The 14,286-nt window shown below is 51.2% G+C and overlaps 2 non-coding genes and 6 pseudogenes across 2 annotated transcripts; all 8 read right to left on the bottom strand.

The window, feature by feature from the left end:
• Positions 1-6,749: 6,749 nt before the first annotated feature.
• On the bottom strand, positions 6,750-6,868 carry LOC139269822 (5S ribosomal RNA; annotated as a pseudogene).
• An 870-nt stretch (positions 6,869-7,738) lies between these two features.
• Positions 7,739-7,857, bottom strand: LOC139270117 (5S ribosomal RNA). Its single transcript, XR_011594464.1, has one exon. It is a non-coding gene; the product is annotated as a 5S ribosomal RNA (ribosomal RNA).
• Positions 7,858-8,725: 868 nt separating this feature from the next.
• Positions 8,726-8,844, bottom strand: LOC139269710 (5S ribosomal RNA; annotated as a pseudogene).
• Positions 8,845-9,712: 868 nt separating this feature from the next.
• LOC139269602 (5S ribosomal RNA) lies at positions 9,713-9,831 on the bottom strand (annotated as a pseudogene).
• An 870-nt stretch (positions 9,832-10,701) lies between these two features.
• LOC139269506 (5S ribosomal RNA) lies at positions 10,702-10,820 on the bottom strand (annotated as a pseudogene).
• An 870-nt stretch (positions 10,821-11,690) lies between these two features.
• On the bottom strand, positions 11,691-11,809 carry LOC139269686 (5S ribosomal RNA; annotated as a pseudogene).
• Positions 11,810-12,664: 855 nt separating this feature from the next.
• LOC139270116 (5S ribosomal RNA) lies at positions 12,665-12,783 on the bottom strand. Its single transcript, XR_011594463.1, has one exon. It is a non-coding gene; the product is annotated as a 5S ribosomal RNA (ribosomal RNA).
• Positions 12,784-13,653: 870 nt separating this feature from the next.
• On the bottom strand, positions 13,654-13,772 carry LOC139269715 (5S ribosomal RNA; annotated as a pseudogene).
• Between the last annotated feature and the right edge of the window lie 514 nt (positions 13,773-14,286).

The raw sequence follows: 14,286 nt of genomic DNA, 5'->3' as shown, positions 1-14,286 counted from the left end.
AAAGGTCAAGGAGCTCTGCGAGCCCAGGCTCGCAGCAAATTTAATCAATCCAGGGCAGCCGCATAGATGCTCTGTGGAGGGGGTATGGGACATCAACTTTGGATTTCGGGCAGGGATACAGCCCACAGGCCGCGAGATCTACGTTGATGGCTCCAGTTCAGTGTCCGCGGGTACAAGACTCACGGGCTGCGGAGTTTGGGATCCCAAGGCAGGGATTGCCTTGGCTCTTAAACTCCCATGCACCCTGAGCGCCCAGCAGGCGGAACTCTCGGCGGTGATGTATGTGGTCACACACCCCGAGGAATTCCCTACCCCATACACGATTTGCTCGGACAGCATGTTCACTTGCAATTCGTGTACAGAGTATCTGGCGATTTGGTCACGCCGGGGGTACACCTCTGCGGATGGGAACTCCCTTGTGACCAAACCCCTGCTAGAAATGATCGTGGCTGCAGTGGGAGAAACTGGGGATGTATATATCCATAAGGTGAAGGCCCACTCCAAAACTGAGCCACGGGGGGAAGGTAACCAGCAGGCAGACCTGCTGGCAAGGGAAGGTGCTCGCACAGGTCGCCCATGGGATCCATATGAGGCAGGCAGGATAGCAGCAGCAAGAAGCAAGCCAGGGACACAAGGGAGCGTAGGGGCGGCTGCGGCCCCGGACCTTAAAGTAGTCCAGATGCAGGATCCGATCCTGAAGGCTGCCTTGGCTGTTATCAAAAAGGGGGAAAAGGCGGAGGGCCCATACAGTGCTGCAGATATTGCTGTGCGGGAAGGCATGTTGTTTAAAGGGGACAAATGGGTAGTGCCGCCACAACACCGGAGGGAATTCCTTCAGCTGGCCCATGAGGGTCCAGGTGCGGGACACCCTGGGCCGGAATATACCTGGCAACGGGTAGAAAAGGCAGGGTGGTGGGCAGGCCTCCGGGAAGACGTCCGCGACTTCTGTGCAGGCTGTCTGGTTTGTGCTGCAAACAACCCAGACCCTCAGAAAAGGAAAGTGTCTGTGGGACACATCAGGCGGGTAGAGGGACCCTGGCAGTCGATCCAGATCGACTACATCGGACCCCTACCGGCCGCCCAGGGAGGTTATAAATACTGCCTCGTCCTGGTGGATGTGTTTTCCAAGTGGGTGGAAGCCTTCCCTTGCCGAACAGCTACCGCGGTGGGGACTGCAAAAATCCTGGTGAGGGAGGTGTTCTCTTGGTGGGGTCTACCTCAAATCGTGGAGTCCGACCGGGGAAGCCACTTCACCGGCCAGGTGATGCAGGCCACCCTAAAGGTGCTGGGGATAAGAGCCAAATGGCATGTCGCCTACAACCCTCAGTCCTCAGGCCCCGTAGAACGCCTGAACCGGACCCTAAAGGAAAGGCTGCGCAAGGAGACGGGAGACTCACCGAACAAGTGGGTGGAGGTCTTACCGTTGGTCCTCATGGGAATCCGGGCCAGTCAGTCAAAGAGCACAGGGTACTCACCCCATGAGCTGATGACTGGCCGGATCATGAGAACCCCAGTGCATGTGTTGGCGCCGGTTCTCACCGAAGGGCAGCTCCGAGAGGTGAACCGGGACCACTTCGTCAGGAATCTGTTTGAACAGCTTCAACAGATTCACTGGCAGGCGGCCAACAACATGGGTAAACAGCACCGTGCCAATCGGCTGCTGCTGGAACCCCGCAGTCACCATGATTGGGAGGTGGGCGACCAGGTGATGGTGAGAAGCTTCGCCCGGGTCGGGGTCTTTGAACCACTGTATATGGGGCCATACAGCATAGTCGACAAGGCTAGCCCTATGGTCTATGCGGTTCGATTGCCTCGCCGGGTGAAGTGGTATCACATTAATCAGTGTAAATTGTTTGACCCCAAAAGAGGTAAAAAAACAGAGGGGATGAGCAAGGGAAGGGAATCGGGCACTGGGGGAAGAACAGGCCCCGGTGGATTTGGAGGCTCCGGAGGAGGCAGTGGGCCCCGAAGCTCTACAGCCGGGGCTGGTTCACTGCTCCAGTAAGGCTATCCCACCACTGGGTAGAGGTTCCCAGCCCACTAACAGAAGTAGGGAGAAAGGCTCTACCATTAGCAAGGTCCAAGGGGAAGCTGAACCTCCCATGGTGGATCAGCTGGGGCTAGCCCAAGAGGTGGAGGAGATAGCATTGCAGCCCATAACGTGGGACTCTGCACCGACAGTAAGGAGGAGTGACAGAGTACCACAGCCCAGGGCGCCGTGGTCCCCTGTTTACTTAGCCTCCCGCCCCAGACCGAGAAGGCGAAAGACAACAGGGAGGGTGCTCTGTTGCGCTAACAAGGGTCTCCCACCGATTATCCGGGGCTCGGGAGGGCCTTGGAGGGCAGCACAAGACTCATTAAGGGGGACTATACGAGCCCCTCAGCGGAGGGCATCCTGGTCCCCAGGGTACGGTCAGCCGAGTGGTCGACGACGCCTGTACAGTGACAGGATGTAGCCTGGCCACCCGGGGACGGGTGGGGTGTGTATATTTTCCCTTCCTGTTTTGTTACTTTGTGTTGTGTGCAGATGTGTTTAGGTAAGGCAGTGACGGTTGGGTATAGCATTTTATGTTCGGAACATGTTAAGTGGGCCGAGTCTGGAGAGGTCTCTCAAGGCAAGGCTATGTTCTTCTTGCCTTTCAGATGTCAACACCTCCCTACTGGACGTTAGTGATGCTGGTATCGCTAAGGATCTGCACCGGGCACCGAGGGGACACTGAGGACTCCCTGGTTTTCAGATGCTCCGGGGGCAGAGCGCCGACAGTGACCACAGGAGAAGGGACTCCGGCGGCGGATGGCCAGGTCACCTACTCCCATGAGGGGAAATGGCCTGGGTGGTTGGGATCGAACTCCACCAAGTACTCCAACCATAAGGACTTTACCTACGGAGAGGCCTCCATCCCCTGCCCGGAGATCACTGTGGCCACTTCCAGAGTGAGAGTGACAGAAGGCAGGAAGGTTTGCCTAACTTGCCAAGGGGACATACCTCTGGGACAGTGGTGGTGGCTCAGAAATCTCAAGAGGGACATGGGAGACCGACACTCGGACTGGGAACGTCTGGATAATGATACCTACCGAACCATCATGGGGTCATCTGGCGGGGTCACGGTGTGCTGGGAGAAATGGTGGGCGTACGACCAAGGAATTTATTTGTGTATGTGGGGATCCACTCGCGTGTGTTCAGAGGGGGTCTCCATTGCTTTCTATAGGTGGTGTCAGGATGTCGGGGATGGGGTGGTATGGGATCGCAGCGGGGAGGGGTGTGTGACCCCCAATCCCCGGGTACCAGTAAATGCCACCGAACTTGTAGTTCGGGAAAGAAAACCCCCACCCACGGCCAAGCCCATCGTCCCACACGAGTGCCCGACAACAACCAGGGGGCCGGGGAATAGTTTAGTGTTGGTCCCGACCGAGAAACTATTTTATCAGGGGGTACACTACGCAGTGGCATCAGTGGTGCTAAATCTGACAGAAGTCCACCTACCTACGTGGTGTCCCCGGGAAACCGAGCTGTTATACCAGGCTCTGCTGCGGAAGATGTTCCGGAAGTTCTATGAACTGGACTTCGGGGATGTCAAAGTGACAGACTTGTATAAACAATGGGATAGGGCCGAACCGGGCAGGCAGAGGCGTGGCACTTTAAATGACATTTTCACGGGGTTTAACACCGGGGCGTCCGCCATAAACAGTTTGGATAACATGCAGCTGGCCCTCCAGATAAATGGGTTAAAGAATCAGCTACGCAAAGTCCTGGGGGACGAGAATACCGTAGTGGGATCCGCGCTCCACGAAGAGGTGGCAATGACAGTTCACTTAAAGGAGATTATCTCTCAATTGGAGGCACAGGCCAGGGCTGTAAACGCCTTGATTCGGGAGGATGGAAACGCCTCCGATCAAGCCTCCCAAAATGAGGTGTGCGTGCTCGATGGGGCCTGGTTTCTGGGAGAGGGACGGAGTAACCTCGAGGATCTGAGACAGGGACAGGTCCCCTCCTGGATCAGCAAGCAGCACTTAGCAGCACTGCACCCTTATGATAATGTTTTGAGTCCTTGCCAACTTCGTGTAGCGTCGGAAGCCTACCCGGTACCGGTGGACTGTGGAAAGTCAAACCATACCATCATGGGTGTGGTGGTCAGGATGCCCGTGATGGGGGCGTCCCCACGACCAGCACCCCTGTACCGAGTGGAGAATGTGGGAGTCATTCGTGGAGGGGTGCATGTTCGATTCCAAGAGGTCCCACCTTACGTCACAATGTGGGAGCACACTGTGACAGGTGCAGACCTCTCGGGTTGTCGGAGCAGGGGAGCACAGGTAATCCTGTGCCCCCAGCACTTGAACGCTTTTGCAAGGCCACAATGTGGGTTCAGCACTGCTGGGGCAGAGCCTATCAATTGCACAATGGAGGTAATGGCCCCTAACCACATGCCTGCATAGGTAGCATATGTAGGCGGTGGGACATATTGTGTCACCACAAGTGCCCAACGGTATGAACACGGACCGGGAAGGTGGTGTCCAATACCGTACAGCAGCTTTTGCTTTAAACCCAGGGCAGAGGTTCAAGTGGCACACACCAGAATCACACCCATCCCTGAACCTTCCACAATTCACCTCACGGTACAAAGCAACCTCAGCCATCTACAACAATATGTCGCCCAGTTTGGCTATCCCATTGCCGCACTACCTGAGAAACTTACAGCCCTCCTCCAGGCAGTGGATTTGTCTCAAAACATTTTTACACCATGGAGCAGAAAACTGAAATTCTAGCAGGGGAGATTGCCCAGATTAAACCCCCAGCATGGTGGGATTTGGGGATACGGGCAGACATACCTGCATGGATCCGGGTGGGATCGCATGCCTTAGGAATCGGCCAATTCCTGATTGTAGCTTATCTGCTAGTTACAAGCTGTAAACTCAGGAGAAAAAGAAAAAGAAAGCAGTTCCTCAGGCTACTACATAGACAGGAGAGCCGTTGCTAAACACTCAAGGCGTGTAAACAAAGCTTGACCGTGACACTTAGGCGGTTTTGTTAATCCCAGGGATGACTGCGTTTTCATACATGGCCCCTGAGGAGTTTGCAGGGCAGGTTACTTTGTTTTACGGTTAAGACTGAAATGAGACTCAATGTACAATAGCTGCTGTAACCTTAAGTACATATATGTATATTGCTGTCGTATATTGTAACCTGTTGGATTCTGTGTTTTGTACCGCGTTAAAAGGAATTGCGATATATATCGACGGGATCAGTTTAGAGTTAAACTGGGGAAAGTTGGGCAATTTGGGAGACCTAGGGTTTTCTCACCTCCCTGAACTTTGACACACTCGAGTGGTGTCTGACTGTGTCATATGAGGGATTATGTAGGGGAGGACGACAACCCCCTCATTTTACCCAGAAGGAAAAGGGCTGTGGGATCAGTCTGTGCTGTGAATTGAAACCGATGCAGTTTGACCTTGGCAGAGCAGTGATTGGATGGGGGAGGACACCGGAGGGCCAATGGTGAGACAGAGTCAGCCCGAAGCATGGGGCTTTCAAGCCAATGGGAGAGCACTTGCTCGAAAACTATGGGACTGACTCAGCCATTATTGGACTATTGTCTTCCCCATGTTTACACTATGGAAGGAAATTATGCAGATCTTCAGAAAACTAGGGAACCCAAAACAAACCAAGGACCGACACAATGGCTACAGGAGGCCAACGCAATCAACACCCATTTAAACCTTGAGTAGGTTCGAAAAACTGAATTGAAGTAAGTTATGCAGACCTTTTGAAACCATGGAACCCAAAACAACCCTAGGGCCTACACAATTGCTACAGGAGGCCAACGCAATCAATACCCACTCAAACCTTGAGTAGGTCAACATCAGTGGAAAAAACCCGCAATAATCTAAAACTGCTGCATTTTTCAAAATCACAAAGCCCACCAATGGGAAGAATCGATTTCAGCAGGAGAGGCGGACTGGATAATCTGGCGATAAAAAGGGGTTTCTGAAGTAGTGTGGGTGGTTCCCTGCCCTCGTCATCCAACAACCAGCAAGACTCTCGACACTGAAGGAAAACCAGTGTCCGAAGACACCGAAGATAGAAGAAACAAACCACTAGACTGTAGAAGACACAGAAGTGAGTATAACCTCTGGTCCCCGGAACTCCCAACTCAGTTAGGCCAGGAAGGGTGGGAGGTTGGGCATTGCACTGCTAAACTTGTGTAAAGATTTTCGTTGTGTCCGTTTAGTGGGATTTAGGGGGATTGTTTTGTTGGTGTATTGCTGTTTGTTGAAATACACCTTGTCAAATAAATTGGAAGCCTAAGTTCCTCTTGGAATCACCTTGTCTCAGTTCTATTGTATTACATCTCCTGATCGTGAGTCTTATGTCAGAACAGTGTAAGGGAAGCTAGGAGTGCCTCAAAAATGCTCAACTGTGTGTCACAGGCTAGGGAAGAAGGGATTAGGAGTGTTTGACACTCACAGGTGCCTCACTGGCGAGGCATAAGCTGTGGGGACGCACGAGTCTCAAAACCCCCTTCATAAGCTGTGGACACAGTCTCTCCAGGGGTACTCTTGCAGCACTCAGGGTACCTCACAGGCCAGGCATAAGCTGTGAGGGCAGAAGCCCAGAAAGAGACACCCAAGGCACAACAACACTCACTGAAAACCCCTTACAAGAACCATGAACAGCCTGTGGCAAAAGGGTTGTTGATGGATCAACGGCACTGTGTGTGCAGAAGCATGAGCAGCCTGTGGATGGCAGCAAAAGCATACTGCACCTAGTATTCCCAGGCAGTCTCCCGTCCAAGTACTAACCAGATCTCAGTCTGCTTGGTTTCCCAGATCAGACGAGATCGGGCATTTTCAGACTAGTGTGGCCATAGGCATTGCCAGCATGGCTTTCTCTTTACTTAAACGGACATAAGGCTGTTCTTCACTCCTTTTTCTCGTTCCATGCATTCAGACAAATAATCAGCACTCAATTTTCATTTCACCATTTTCCTTCTGCCACACCCAACTCTTGTTGCTCTGACTCCCACACAACCAAACGACAAGCCCTATCCTTCAGTGCCTTGCCTCAAGCTTCAAAACTGCCTGACTTTCACCATTCCCTCACTCACCCACAAATCACTCACTCATTCACCCCCCAATCTCACGCTCGCCAATCTCGAAATCTCTCATCCCCTCAAATCGCTCTCCCCCAAATCTCCCCATCCCCAAATCTCTCCTACCCCAAAAAAGCTTCCGCCGCCCCCAAAACACCAGGATTGTTTCATTTCCAATCCGACCAACTATTAAGCCAGATCGCTGTTGTAGCCACATTTCGGAACCCCATGTGGCAAGTGGCGCCTGCTACTCGGCATTCTGATTTGCAACACTCCTCACATGAACACACATGCATTCCAGCAGCATGCTAGTTGGCTTTACATTTTTCCTGCATTGAATTGCAGCTCTTCCTGCACGATTCTTTGTTCTCTTGCTGTTTGTCCCTCTCAGGTTTCTATGCACCTTGTCTCTCCTCTCTGTTGCTGCGTCCTGGTGTGCCTGCGCCAGCGTGTATTTTTTTGCCAACTTATTTTGTTGTTCTGCGTTCTTTCGTCCCTTGCGTCGACCCCCTTGCATTTGTGTAGCAGCAGGAGAATGTGCAGGAAAGAAATGGTGAAAGCAAAGTGAGAGAGAGAGCAGCAAAAAGGTTGTTGATGGATCAACGGCACTGTGTGTGCAGAAGCATGAGCAGCCTGTGGATGGCAGCAAAAGCCTACTGCACCTGGTATTCCCAGGCAGTCTCCCATCCAAGTACTAACCAGGCCTCAGTCTGCTTGGTTTCCGAGATCAGACGGGATCGGGCGTTTTCAGACTAGTGTGGCCGTAGGCATCGATGTCATGGCTTTCTCTTTACTTAAACGGACATAAGGCTGTTCTTCACTCCTTTTTCTCCTTCCATGCATTCATCCAAGGAATCAGCACTCAAGATTCATTTCAACATTTTCCTTCCGCCACACCCACCTCTTGCTGCTCTGACTCCCACACAAGCAAACGACAAGCCCTACCCTTCATTGCCTTGCCTCAAGCTTCAAAACTGCCTGACTTTCACCATTCCCTCACTCACCCACAAATCACTCACTCATTCACCCCCCAATCTCACGCTCGCCAACCTCGAAATCTCTCATCCCCTCAAATCGCTCTCCCCCAAATCTCCCCATCCCCAAATCTCTCCTCCCCCAAAAAAGCTTCCACCGCCCCCAAAACACCAGGATTGTTTCATTTCCAATCCCACCAATTATTAAGCCAGATCGCTGTTGTAGCCACATTTCGGAACCCCATGTGGCAAGTGGTGCCTGCTACTCGGCATTCTGATTTGCAACACTCCTCACATGAACACACATGCATTCCAGCAGCATGCTAGTTGGCTTTACATTTTTCCTGCATTGAATTGCAGCTCTTCCTGCACGATTCTTTGTTCTCTTGCTGTTTGTCCCTCCCAGGTTTCTATGCACCTTGTCTCTCCTCTCTGTTGCTGTGTCCTGGTGTGCCTGCGCCAGCATGTTTTTTTTTGCCAACTTATTTTGTTGTTCTGCGTTTCCGTCCCTTGCGTCGACCCCCTTGCATTTGTGTAGCAGCAGGAGAATGTGCAGGAAAGAAATGGTGAAAGCAAAGTGAAAGAGAGAGCAGCAAAAAGGTTGTTGATGGATCAACGGCACTGTGTGTGCAGAAGCATGAGCAGCCTGTGGATGGCAGCAAAAGCCTACTGCACCTGGTATTCCCAGGCAGTCTCCCATCCAAGTGCTAACCAGGTTTCAGTCTGCTTGGTTTCCGAGATCAGACGGGATCGGGCGTTTTCAGACTAGTGTGGCCGTAGGCATCGATGTCCTGGCTTTCTCTTTACTTAAAGGGACATAAGGCTGTTCTTCACTCCTTTTTCTCCTTCCATGCATTCATCCAAGGAATCAGCACTCAAGATTCATTTCACCATTTTCCTTCCGCCACACCCACCTCTTGCTGCTCTGACTCCCACACAAGCAAACGACAAGCCCTACCCTTCATTGCCTTGCCTCAAGCTTCAAAACTGCCTGACTTTCACCATTCCCTCACTCACCCACAAATCACTCACTCATTCACCCCCCAATCTCACGCTCGCCAATCTCGAAATCTCTCATCCCCTCAAATCGCTCTCCCCCAAATCTCCCCATCCCCAAATCTCTCCTCCCCCAAAAAAGCTTCCACCGCACCCAAAACACCAGGATTGTTTCATTTCCAATCCCACCAATTATTAAGCCAGATCGCTGTTGTAGCCACATTTCGGAACCCCATGTGGCAAGTGGCGCCTGCTACTCGGCATTCTGATTTGCAACACTCCTCACATGAACACACATGCATTCCAGCAGCATGCTAGTTGGCTTAACATTTTTCCTGAATTGAATTGCAGCTCTTCCTGCACGATTCTTTGTTCTCTTGCTGTTTGTCCCTCTCAGGTTTCTATGCACCTTGTCTCTCCTCTCTGTTGCTGTGTCCTGGTGTGCCTGCGCCAGCATGTTTTTTTTTGCCAACTTATTTTGTTGTTCTGCGTTTCCGTCCCTTGCGTCGACCCCCTTGCATTTGTGTAGCAGCAGGAGAATGTGCAGGAAAGAAATGGTGAAAGCAAAGTGAAAGAGAGAGCAGCAAAAAGGTTGTTGATGGATCAACGGCACTGTGTGTGCAGAAGCATGAGCAGCCTGTGGATGGCAGCAAAAGCCTACTGCACCTGGTATTCCCAGGCAGTCTCCCATCCAAGTGCTAACCAAGCCTCAGTCTGCTTGGTTTCCGAGATCAGACGGGATCGGGCGTTTTCAGACTAGTGTGGCCGTAGGCATCGATGTCATGGCTTTCTCTTTACTTAAACGGACATAAGGCTGTTCTTCACTCCTTTTTCTCGTTCCATGCATTCATCCAAGGAATCAGCACTCAAGATTCATTTCACCATTTTCCTTCCGCCACACCCACCTCTTGCTGCTCTGACTCCCACACAAGCAAACGACAAGCCCTACCCTTCATTGCCTTGCCTCAAGCTTCAAAACTGCCTGACTTTCACCATTCCCTCACTCACCCACAAATCACTCACTCATTCACCCCCCAATCTCACGCTCGCCAATCTCGAAATCTCTCATCCCCTCAAATCGCTCTCCCCCAAATCTCCCCATCCCCAAATCTCTCCTCCCCCAAAAAAGCTTCCGCCGCCCCCAAAACACCAGGATTGTTTCATTTCCAATCCGACCAATTATTAAGCCAGATCGCTGTTGTAGCCACATTTCGGAACCCCATGTGGCAAGTGGCGCCTGCTACTCGGCATTCTGATTTGCAACACTCCTCACATGAACACACATGCATTCCAGCAGCATGCTAGTTGGCTTTACATTTTTCCTGCATTGAATTGCAGCTCTTCCTGCACGATTCTTTGTTCTCTTGCTGTTTGTCCCTCTCAGGTTTCTATGCACCTTGTCTCTCCTCTCTGTTGCTGCGTCCTGGTGTGCCTGCGCCAGCGTGTATTTTTTTGCCAACTTATTTTGTTGTTCTGCGTTCTTTCGTCCCTTGCGTCGACCCCCTTGCATTTGTGTAGCAGCAGGAGAATGTGCAGGAAAGAAATGGTGAAAGCAAAGTGAGAGAGAGAGCAGCAAAAAGGTTGTTGATGGATCAACGGCACTGTGTGTGCAGAAGCATGAGCAGCCTGTGGATGGCAGCAAAAGCCTACTGCACCTGGTATTCCCAGGCAGTCTCCCATCCAAGTGCTAACCAGGCCTCAGTCTGCTTGGTTTCCGAGATCAGACGGGATCGGGCGTTTTCAGACTAGTGTGGCCGTAGGCATCGATGTCATGGCTTTCTCTTTACTTAAACGGACATAAGGCTGTTCTTCACTCCTTTTTCTCCTTCCATGCATTCATCCAAGGAATCAGCACTCAAGATTCATTTCACCATTTTCCTTCCGCCACACCCACCTCTTGCTGCTCTGACTCCCACACAAGCAAACGACAAGCCCTACCCTTCATTGCCTTGCCTCAAGCTTCAAAACTGCCTGACTTTCACCATTCCCTCACTCACCCACAAATCACTCACTCATTCACCCCCCAATCTCACGCTCGCCAACCTCGAAATCTCTCATCCCCTCAAATCGCTCTCCCCCAAATCTCCCCATCCCCAAATCTCTCCTCCCCCAAAAAAGCTTCCACCGCACCCAAAACACCAGGATTGTTTCATTTCCAATCCCACCAATTATTAAGCCAGATCGCTGTTGTAGCCACATTTCGGAACCCCATGTGGCAAGTGGCGCCTGCTACTCGGCATTCTGATTTGCAACACTCCTCACATGAACACACATGCATTCCAGCAGCATGCTAGTTGGCTTTACATTTTTCCTGCATTGAATTGCAGCTCTTCCTGCACGATTCTTTGTTCTCTTGCTGTTTGTCCCTCTCAGGTTTCTATGCACCTTGTCTCTCCTCTCTGTTGCTGCGTCCTGGTGTGCCTGCGCCAGCGTGTATTTTTTTGCCAACTTATTTTGTTGTTCTGCGTTCTTTCGTCCCTTGCGTCGACCCCCTTGCATTTGTGTAGCAGCAGGAAAATGTGCAGGAAAGAAATGGTGAAAGCAAAGTGAGAGAGAGAGCAGCAAAAAGGTTGTTGATGGATCAACGGCACTGTGTGTGCAGAAGCATGAGCAGCCTGTGGATGGCAGCAAAAGCCTACTGCACCTGGTATTCCCAGGCAGTCTCCCATCCAAGTACTAACCAGGCCTGACTTGGTTTAGCTTCTGAGATCAGACGGGATCGGGCGTTTTCAGACTAGTGTGGCCGTAGGCATCGATGTCATGGCTTTCTCTTTACTTAAACGGACATAAGGCTGTTCTTCACTCCTTTTTCTCCTTCCATGCATTCATCCAAGGAATCAGCACTCAAGATTCATTTCACCATTTTCCTTCCGCCACACCCACCTCTTGCTGCTCTGACTCCCACACAAGCAAACGACAAGCCCTACCCTTCATTGCCTTGCCTCAAGCTTCAAAACTGCCTGACTTTCACCATTACCTCACTCACCCACAAATCACTCACTCATTCACCCCCCAATCTCACGCTCGCCAACCTCGAAATCTCTCATCCCCTCAAATCGCTCTCCCCCAAATCTCCCCATCCCCAAATCTCTCCTCCCCCAAAAAAGCTTCCACCGCACCCAAAACACCAGGATTGTTTCATTTCCAATCCCACCAATTATTAAGCCAGATCGCTGTTGTAGCCACATTTCGGAACCCCATGTGGCAAGTGGTGCCTGCTACTCGGCATTCTGATTTGCAACACTCCTCACATGAACACACATGCATTCCAGCAGCATGCTAGTTGGCTTTACATTTTTCCTGCATTGAATTGCAGCTCTTCCTGCACGATTCTTTGTTCTCTTGCTGTTTGTCCCTCTCAGGTTTCTATGCACCTTGTCTCTCCTCTCTGTTGCTGTGTCCTGGTGTGCCTGCGCCAGCATGTTTTTTTTGCCAACTTATTTTGTTGTTCTGCGTTCTTTCGTCCCTTGCGTCGACCCCCTTGCATTTGTGTAGCAGCAGGAGAATGTGCAGGAAAGAAATGGTGAAAGCAAAGTGAAAGAGAGAGCAGCAAAAAGGTTGTTGATGGATGTGCAGAAGCATGAGCAGCCTGTGGATGGCAGCAAAAGCCTACTGCACCTGGTATTCCCAGGCAGTCTCCCATCCAAGTACTAACCAGGCCTCAGTCTGCTTGGTTTCCGAGATCAGACGGGATCGGGCGTTTTCAGACTAGTGTGGCCGTAGGCATCGATGTCATGGCTTTCTCTTTACTTAAACGGACATAAGGCTGTTCTTCACTCCTTTTTCTCCTTCCATGCATTCATCCAAGGAATCAGCACTCAAGATTCATTTCACCATTTTCCTTCCGCCACACCCACCTCTTGCTGCTCTGACTCCCACACAAGCAAACGACAAGCCCTACCCTTCATTGCCTTGCCTCAAGCTTCAAAACTGCCTGACTTTCACCATTCCCTCACTCACCCACAAATCACTCACTCATTCACCCCCCAATCTCACGCTCGCCAACCTCGAAATCTCTCATCCCCTCAAATCACTCTCCCCCAAATCTCCCCATCCCCAAATCTCTCCTCCCCCAAAAAAGCTTCCACCGCCCCCAAAACACCAGGATTGTTTCATTTCAAATCCCACCAATTATTAAGCCAGATCGCTGTTGTAGCCACATTTCGGAACCCCATGTGGCAAGTGACGCCTGCTACTCGGCATTCTGATTTGCAACACTCCTCACATGAACACACATGCATTCCAGCAGCATGCTAGTTGGCTTTACATTTTTCCTGCATTGAATTGCAGCTCTTCCTGCACGATTCTTTGTTCTCTTGCTGTTTGTCCCTCTCAGGTTTCTATGCACCTTGTCTCTCCTCTCTGTTGCTGCGTCCTGGTGTGTCTGCGCCAGCGTGTATTTTTTTGCCAACTTATTTTGTTGTTCTGCGTTCTTTCGTCCCTTGCGTCGACCCCCTTGCATTTGTGTAGCAGCAGGAAAATGTGCAGGAAAGAAATGGTGAAAGCAAAGTGAGAGAGAGAGCAGCAAAAAGGTTGTTGATGGATCAACGGCACTGTGTGTGCAGAAGCATGAGCAGCCTGTGGATGGCAGCAAAAGCCTACTGCACCTGGTATTCCCAGGCAGTCTCCCATCCAAGTACTAACCAGGCCTGACTTGGTTTAGCTTCTGAGATCAGACGGGATCGGGCGTTTTCAGACTAGTGTGGCCGTAGACATCAATGTCATGGCTTTCTCTTTACTTAAACGGACATAAGGCTGTTCTTCACTCCTTTTTCTCCTTCCATGCATTCATCCAAGGAATCAGCACTCAAGATTCATTTCACCATTTTCCTTCCGCCACACCCACCTCTTGCTGCTCTGACTCCCACACAAGCAAACGACAAGCCCTACCCTTCATTGCCTTGCCTCAAGCTTCAAAACTGCCTGACTTTCACCATTCCCTCACTCACCCACAAATCACTCACTCATTCACCCCCCAATCTCACGCTCGCCAACCTCGAAATCTCTCATCCCCTCAAATCGCTCTCCCCCAAATCTCCCCATCCCCAAATCTCTCCTCCCCCAAAAAAGCTTCCACCGCACCCAAAACACCAGGATTGTTTCATTTCCAATCCCACCAATTATTAAGCCAGATCGCTGTTGTAGCCACATTTCGGAACCCCATGTGGCAAGTGGTGCCTGCTACTCGGCATTCTGATTTGCAACACTCCTCACATGAACACACATGC

Source organism: Pristiophorus japonicus, chromosome 8 (assembly GCF_044704955.1).
Source record: "Pristiophorus japonicus isolate sPriJap1 chromosome 8, sPriJap1.hap1, whole genome shotgun sequence".
NCBI lineage: Eukaryota > Metazoa > Chordata > Chondrichthyes > Pristiophoridae > Pristiophorus > Pristiophorus japonicus.
This window is presented reverse-complemented; position numbering and strand designations above follow the sequence as displayed.